Source organism: Cervus canadensis, chromosome X (genome assembly GCF_019320065.1).
Source record: "Cervus canadensis isolate Bull #8, Minnesota chromosome X, ASM1932006v1, whole genome shotgun sequence".
Lineage (NCBI taxonomy): Eukaryota > Metazoa > Chordata > Mammalia > Artiodactyla > Cervidae > Cervus > Cervus canadensis.
The window spans coordinates 130,884,643-130,893,628 of NC_057419.1; positions in this window are offsets into that span (position 1 = coordinate 130,884,643).

Below are 8,986 nucleotides of genomic sequence, written 5' to 3' on the forward strand. Positions count from 1 at the left end.
CATAAATGGATGTTGAATTTTGTCAAAGGCTTTTTCTGCACCTATTGAGATAATCATATGGTTTTTATCTTTCAATTTGTTAATGTGGTGTATTACATTGATTGATTTGCGGATATTAAAGAATCCTTGCATTCCTGGGATAAAGCCCACTTGGTCATGATGTATGATCTTTTTAATATGTTGTTGGATTCTGTTTGCTAGAATTTTGTTAAGGGTTTTTGCATCTATGTTCATCAGTGATATTGGCCTGTAGTTTTCTTTTTTGTGGCATCCTTGTCTGGTTTTGGTATTAGGGTGATGGTGGCCTCATAGAATGTGTTTGGAAGTTTGCCTTCTTATGCAATTTTCTGGAAGAGTTTGAGTAAGGTAGGTGTTAGTTCTTCTCTAAATTTTTGGTAGAATTCAGCTGTGAAGCCGTCTGGTCCTGGGCTTTTGTTTGCTGGAAGATTTCTGATTACAGTTTCGATTTCAGTGCTTGTGATGGATCTGTTAAGATCTTCTATTTCTTCCTGGTTCAGTTTTGGAAACTTATACTTTTCTAAGAATTTGTCCATTTCTTCCAAGTTGTCCATTTTATTGGCATAGAGCTGCTGGTAGTAGTCTGTTATGATCCTTTGTTGTCTGTTGTGATCTCTCCATTTTCATTTCTAGTTTTGTTGATTTGGTTCTTCTCCCTTTGTTTCTTGATGAGTCTGGCTAACGGCTTGTCAATTTTATTTACCTTTTCAAAAAACCAGCTTTTAGCTTTGTTGATTTTTGCTATGGTCTCTTTTGTTTCTTTTGCATTTATTTATGCCCTAATTTTTTAAGATTTCTTTCCTTTGACTAACCCTGGGGTTCTTCATTTCTTCCTTCTCTAGTTGCTTTAGGTGTAGAGTTAGGTTATTTATTTGACTTTTTTCTTGTTTTTTTTGTAAGCCTGTATTGCTATGAACCTTCCCCTTAGCACTGCTTTTACAGTGTCCCATAGGTTTTGGGTTGTTGTGCTTTCATTTTCATTCATTTCTATGCATATTTTGATTTCTTATTTGATTTCTTCTATGATTTGTTGGTTATTCAGAAGCATGTTATTTAGCCTTCATATGTTGGAATTTTTAATAGTTTTTCTCCTGTGATTGAGATCTAATCTTACTGCATTGTGGTCAGACAAGATGACTGGAATGATTTCAATTTTTTTGAATTTACCAAGGTTAGATTTATGGCCCAGGATGTGATCTATTCTGGAGAAGGTTCCATGTGCACTTGAGAAAAAGGTGAAATTGATTGTTTTGGGGTGAAATGTCCTGTAGATATCAATTAGGTCTAGCTGGACCATTGTGTCATTTAACGTTTGTGTTTCCTTATTAATTTTCTGTTTAGTTGATCTGTCCATAGGTGTGAGTGGGGTATTAAAGTCTCCCACTATTATTGTTTTATTGTTAATTTCCTCTTTCATACTTGTTAGCATTTGCCTTACATATTGCGGTGCTCCTATGTTGGGTGCATATGTATTTATAGTTGTTATATCTTCTTCTTGGATTGATCCTTTGATCATTTTGTAGTGTCCTTCTTTGTCTCTTTTCACATCCTTTATTTTGAAGTCTATTTTATCTGATATAAGTATTGCGACTCCTGCTTTCTTTTGGTCTCCATTTGCGTGGAATATTTTTTTCCAGAACTTCACTTTCAGTCTGTATGTGTCCCTTGCTTTGAGGTGGGTCTCTTGTAGACAGCATATATAGGGGTCTTGGTTTTGTATCCATTCAGCCAGTCTTTGTCTTTTGGTTGGGGCATTCAACCCATTTACATTTAAGGTAATTATTGATAAGAACGGTCCTGTTGCCATTTGCCTTGTTGTTTTGGGTTCACGTTCATACAACCTTTCTGTGTTTCCTGTCTAGAGAAGATCCTTTAGCATTTGTTGAAGAGCTGGTTTGGTGGTGCTGAATTCTCTCAGCTTTTGCTTGTCTGTAAAGCTTTTAAATTCTCCTTCATATCTGAATGAAATCTTTGCTCGATACAGTAATCTGGGTTGTAGGTTATTCTCTTTCATTACTTTAAGTATGTCCTGCCATTCCCTTCTGGCCTGAAGGGTTTCTATTGAAAAATCAGCTGTTATCCTTATGGGAATCCCTTTGTGTGTTATTTGTTGTTTCTCCCTTGCTGCTTTTAATATTTGTTCTTTGTGTTTGATCTTTGTTAATTTGACTAATATGTGTCTTGGGGTGTTTCACCTTGAGTTTATCCTGTTTGGGACTCTCTGGGTTTCTTGGACTTGGGTGGCTATTTCCTTCTGCATTTTGGGGAAGTTTTCATGTAGCAGCCATTTCTTAACTGAATTGTCAGTGAGTGAGTCCTGAAAATCCTCGGCTCAAGGTTTTGTTCCTTCGAGTGGGTGAGGGACATCCTGTCTTCTATCCCCACTCTGACAGGACTGTCTAGTGTCCGTCTCTTCCCACTTGGCTTGCCCTTTATTCTGTGTTTTGGACAACGCTTTGCGTCCTGAGGCTGAGGTGTCTCCTAGGTTATGGCTGCGTTCAGCACTGTGCTGAGGGCATTGATGACCAGGTGGGCACTGGGGGGATACTTGTTGGATGAATACAGCTCAGAGAGCCAGGCTACTTTATTTCACTGGTGAGAGGTGTAGCTTCCACTCAGGCTGCCATCAGTAGGATGGACGGTTTGAACCCTCTGATCAGTGTCCTTGGGCAAGTCCACAGGAGCTCTGTCACTCTGCTCTCCTCATCTTCCTCTTGCTTCCATAGCTGCTTGTACTCCTTACCCTCCGCTGTGCCCTTCTTTGTGCTCCCACTGCTCTCCATGCACAAGTACTCTGTGTCTGAGCCTGAGCTGTCTCCTAACTTCATGTTGTGTGATTGTCAGTTACCTTTCTGATTAGGCCACTTTGAGGAGTTTTCTCTTCACTTGCAGCCCAAAGTGGATGCCCAAATACAGTAAGCATCGTGGGTCTCCTTTTATTCTTCTTCCTTCGTTTTTCCTTTTTTAAATTTTTACTTTTTTTCCTTTTATGAGGAAACATTATAGTGTTGTGGGTAAGGACACTAGCTCTGATTCAGACAACCTTGCTTTCAACCCAGTTCTGCCACTTGTTATCATATCATCTTGAGAAATTAAATTGGCCTGCTGTGCCATACTATCTCACCTGAAAACGGGTGAATTATTCTTAATGACAACATGAACTGAGCGGATTTTAATTGTGAATATGGAATGAGGTTCGTAGAAATGTGCTGGCTTGTTCCCTGTTGTAACAACTACTGAGCTGCCATGGGACAGGTCGCAGGTCAGACCTTACCTTCAAGCATCAGGAAGCACTTCAAGGTCACATTAGATATCTGTGTCTAGTCCTAGAGGCTCTTTCTTTCTCAGCCACAGTCCTCAAGCTTTTCCCTCACAGCTGGATGAACCCTCAGCAGGAGGCTGGCTTTTCTGTTACGCATCTCCCACCTGGAAACCACCACCGGACTTGATTTTCTATTGCATGCGTGATTCTGTACATGGCAGTTTTGTTCTCAGATGGATTGGGGCTGCTTCTATTGCAAGGGGATGCCCAGGACTGATAACAAGGGTGTGATGTTTCCCTGTTCCCCCATGGCACTGAAACTCTCTGGGGCCTGTGCCCAAACTCCTCTCCCCATGTCATCTTCCTCCATCTCACAGTTCACAGTTAACACTCAAGCTGTGTTCCAGTGCAGCCCCTACCAGCCCAGTCAGGCTCCTTCACGCTCAAATTGCTTATCTATAAAATGGCAATAACTCTACCTGTTGGTGAGGTTTCTTGGGAGACCTACCGGAGATAACAGATGTAAAACACCTAGCGCCCATGACCTGGCAGGGGGAAGGCACTAAATAAATGGCTGTGCCCTCTATCTATCAGTTTCTTCAATGCACAGCACCTGATGTGGGGTACTACGGTGACTCAGTCAATGTCTTTGGATTGGACTGAGTAAGATGTGACATATTGGGGGTGTATCTGTCAGGCTTCTGCAGAGAAACACAACCAAATAGAGAGAGACATATTTTAGGGAATTGGATCATGGACTCGTTGGTGCTGGCAGTTCTGATATCTTTAGGGCAAGTCGGCTGGCTGGAAATCCAAGTTGCCATCCAGATTGTGAAATCTGCAGAGCAGGCCAGCAACTTTCAATCTCATGCAGGTTTTCTCAGGCTGTATTCTTGAGGCTAAATTGTATCACCCTCAGGAAGCTTCAGTCACTGCTCTTAAGGTTTTTCAACTGATTGGATGAACAGACTGTCCCGCACCCGCTGCCCGCCCCTCCCCCCATTATGCACTTCTATTAAAGTCTAATTATTACAGTGTGAATCACAGACCAAGTACCATAGTAGCCCACCATCTAGTGGCTAACATCTGAACGACGGGGCACCAGAGCTAAGCCAAGATGACTTTTACTTTATTCATCACCGTGGGGAAGCAGTACACTGAGAGACATCACCTCCCAAACAGAATCTCTGGCCAATAGGCTGGCTGTCTAGCTTTACTCATCTCAAGTAAAATCTGCTCCCTGGCCTCAGAAACCACACGAGATAACGAAGGAAATTTGAGGCAGTGGTGACTGAAGCAGAGATTTGTTGCGAGATCTTTATTCATATGGGCCAAGTGACTTCAGGGAATTAAATGGGATGGGGTGATGAAGGAAATGAGATGATGAATTTATTGCCCCAGCCACCTCCTTGCCCCCAGGCAGCTGACTTCAATAGGGCTGGCTGCTGTTGATGTCTTGTGTATAGGCTCACTACGAACAACATCATGTGTGTTTTATGAGAAACTTGGTGGGCAAATCAGACAGCATGGTCAAATATTCATTTCTCAGAGTGGATGGAGGGAGAAGAGAGAAGAGAATGGTCAGTTGTAAGTCAGTTTGTAAAATCTCAGTGTTTATTCACAAGGTGTGTGTGTGTGTGTGTGTGTGTGTGTGTGTAGTGTGTGTGAGTGTGGTGTGTGTGTGTGAGTGTGTGTGAAATCTTTTCTTTATCTGAGAATTGGCTTTGTATGTGAAGAAATATCATTGTGAGAGACTCCCTGTGACATGTGAAAAGTTGGGAGTGAATTGGGTTCAGGTCATTTTCCAAATGTTTCACACCATGTGTTCGTATAAGGGGACAGCAGTAGCCCTAAAGAACTGAACTAAGTGGTCGACATACAAGTTTCAGTTACTGAAATCTGAAGAGGCTCTTTCTGGGATGTGTGTTCCTCCTAGCCTGTGGTCACAGGCAACTCATAGGATTTGAACCCTTTCTTCCTAATGTGTTTTGTTTCCTGCCCTTGAATGTGCTGGAGGCCGCAGGTCCAGTTACTAAAGTTGCTAAGTAACAGTTCTCTGAGAAAAGTAGCTCTCTAGAAAAGAGCAGTGCCTGGGAAGCTGATCTAAGGTTTTAATATAGCCTGTGGTGTCATTTTTGTTAGCTTCACCCAAGACATGATTATTCAAAGAATACAGAGAGATGCACCTACTTCAATATCTACCATTGGATTTTTCAAATTAACATACAGTAAAATTGGCCTGGTTTTCTTTCTTATTTATTTGTTTATCATTGGCTGGACTGAGTCTTTGTTGCTGTGTGAGGGCTTTCTCTAGTTGTGGAGAAGGAGGACTACTCTCTGGTGGCGGGGCATGGGCTTCTCATTGCAGATACTTCTCTTGTTGTGGAGCACAGGCTCTAGGCTTGTAGGCTTCAGTAGTTGTAGCACAAAAGTTCAGTAGTTGTGACACACAGGCTTAATTGTCCCGCAACTCGTAGAATCTTCCTGGACTAGAGATCGAATGCTTGCCTGTTGCATTGCCAGGTGGATTCTTTTTTTTTTTTTTAATCATTAATATAATTGGAGAATAATTATAATATTGTGATGGCTTTTTGCCATATATCAACATGAATTGGCCACAGGTATACATGTGTCCCCCCATCCTGAGCCTCCCTTCCACCCTCTCCCTCTGGGTTGTCCCAGAGCACTGGCTTTGGGTGCCCCGCTTCATGCATGGAACTTGCACCAGTCATCTATTTTATTTACGGTAATGAACATGTTTCACTGCTATTCTCTCAATTCATCCCACCCTCACCTTCTCCTACCTACTTGAAAAGTCTATTCTTTATGTCTCTGTCTCCTTTACTGCCCTGCTTGTAGGATTGTTGCTATTGTCATTCTAAATTCCATATATATGCATTAATATATGCTATTTGTCTTTCTCTTTCTGACTTCACTCTGTCTAACAGGCTCCAGGTCCATCCACCTCATTAGAACTGATTCAAATGTGTTCTTCTTTATAGCTGAGTAATATTCCATTGTGTATAGATACCATGACTTGCTTATCCATTCATCTTCTGAAGGACATATACATTGCTTTCATGCCCTAGCTATTGTAAACCGTGCTGCAATGAACATTGGGGTACATGTGTCTCTTTCAGTTCTGGTTTCCTCAGTGTGTATGCCAAGCAGTGGGATTGCTACATCATATGGCAGTTCTATTCCCAGTTTTTCAAGGAATCCCACATTCTTCTCCAGAGTGGCTATACTTTTATAGCCATGCGTTCTGGGAAACAAACTGACTCAGAAGGACAATGCAGATAGTGGAGTGCAGTTTATTACACAGGCAGGCCCAAGGCAGAGTCTCCTCTTAGCCAAGGACCCTGACCAGCATTTGTGAAAATCTTTTATACCCCATGTGTACGTGTCCAAACCCACCACCCCAAATTCCTTGAAACTTACATAAACAAAGGAAGGGTAAATACAACTACAATAACCCCTTCATTCACGTGTTATGTGTTCAAACAGTTAATAATCAATAAGCTCGCAATTACATTCCAAACAGTTAATAATCAATAAGCCCATGGTCATGTTCCAACCAGTTAATAATTGATAAGCCTGTGATTACATCCTGATAGATATGGAAAAAAATTATGACCTGTCCAGATGCAGGCGTGATTACGGTATATTTTCTCTTAGGTGATGAGTAACCTGGATACGATCTTCAAGGTTCCCCTGTCCGGAGGGGGTGTTCTCCTTCCATTGTCCTTCCCACAGGCACTAAGCAGAGAGTTCAGAGTCCACTGGAGAGGTGGCTGAGCACGATCAGCACGGACAAGCCTCAGATGGAGTCCAGGCCCTATGAATTCCTTCTTCAATACCAGTTTGCATTCCCACCTAGAGTGTAAGAAGGTTTCCTTTTCTCCCCACCATTTCCAGCATTTATTTGTTGGTAGACTTTTTGTTGGTTGCCATTCTGACCACTGTGAGGTGATACCTCATTGTGGTTTTGATTTGCATTTCTCTAATGATAAGTGATATTGAGCACTTTTTCATGTGCCTATTAGCCATCTGTATGTCTTCTTTAGAGAAATGCCTGTTTAGCTCTCCTGCCCACTCTTTGATTGGGTTGTTGTTTTTCTGGTATTGAGCTGTATGAGCTGCTTGTATATTTTGGAGTTTAATTCTTGTCAGTTGTTTCATTTGCTATTGTTTTCTCCCATTCTGAGGGATGTCTTTTCACATTGTTTATGGTATCCTTGGTTGTGCAAAAGCTTTTATGTTTAATTAAGTCCCTTTTGTTTATTTTTATTTTTCTTTCCATTACTCTGGGAGGTAATGTCAAATCACTTCATGTCAAATAGATGGGGAAACAGTGGAACACTTTATATTTTGGGCTCCAAAGTCACTGCAGATGGTGACTGCAGCCATGAAATTAAAGATGCTTACTCCTTGGAAGAAAACTTATGACCAACCTAGACAGGATATCAAAAAGCAGAGACATTACTTTGCCAACAAAGGTCTGTCTAGTCAAGGCTATCGTTTTTCCAGTAGTCATGTATGGATGTGAGTGTTGGACTATATAGAAAGTTGAGCACTGAAAAATAAATGCCTTTGAACTGTGGTGTTGGAGAAGACTCTTGAGAGTCCCTTGGAAAGCAAGGGGATCCAACCAGTCCACCCTAAAGGAAATGAGTCCTGAATATTCATTGGAAGGACTGATGTTGAAGCTGAAACTCCAATACTTTGGCCACCTGATGCGAAGAGCTGACTCATTGGAAAAGACCCTGATGCTGGGAAAGATTGAAGGTGAGAGGAGAAGGGGATGACAGAGGATGAGATGGTTGGATGGCATCACTGGCTCAATGGGCATGAGTTTGAGTAAACTCCAGGAGTTGGTGATGGACAGGGAGGCCTAGCATGCTGTGGTCCATGGGTTTGCAAAGAGTTAGACACGACTGAGTGAATAAACTGAACTGAATTCTGGGAGGTGGGTCGTAGAGGATCTTGCTGTGATTTATGTCAGAGAGGATTCTGCCTATGTTTTCCTCTTAAGAATTTTAGAGTTTCTGGTCATACACTTAAGTCTTTAGTCTATTTTGAGTTTATTTTTGTGTATGGTGCTAGAAAGTGTTCCACTTTCATTTTTTTACACATAGTTGCCCAGTTTTCTCAGCAACACGTGTTGAACAGACTGTCTTTTCCCCACTGTATGTCTGTGCCTCCTTTGTCAAAGATAACCTGTGCACAGCTGTATGGATTTATCTCTGGGCTTTCTATTTTGTTCCATTGATCTATATTTCTGTATTTATGCCAGTACCATACTGTCTTGATGAATGTAGCTTTGTAGTATAGTCTGACGTCAGGAAGGATGATTCCTCCAGTTCCATCGTTCTTTCTCAAGATCGCTGTGGGTATTCGGGTCTTTTGTGCTTCCATACAAACTGTGAAATTGTTTGTTCTAGTTCTGTGAAAACGGGATCGGGATTGTGTTGAATCTATAGATTGCTTTGGGTAGTAGAGTCATTTTCACTATATTAATTCTTTGAATCCAAGAACATAGTACATTTCTCCATCTGTTTGTGTCATCTTTTATTTCTTTCAACAGTTTTTTTTTTTTTATAGTTTTCTGTATACAGGTCTTTTGTTTCTTCAGGTAAATTTATTCCTAAGTGTTTTATTCTTTTCATTGCAATAGAGAATGGGATTCATTCTTTAATTTCTCTT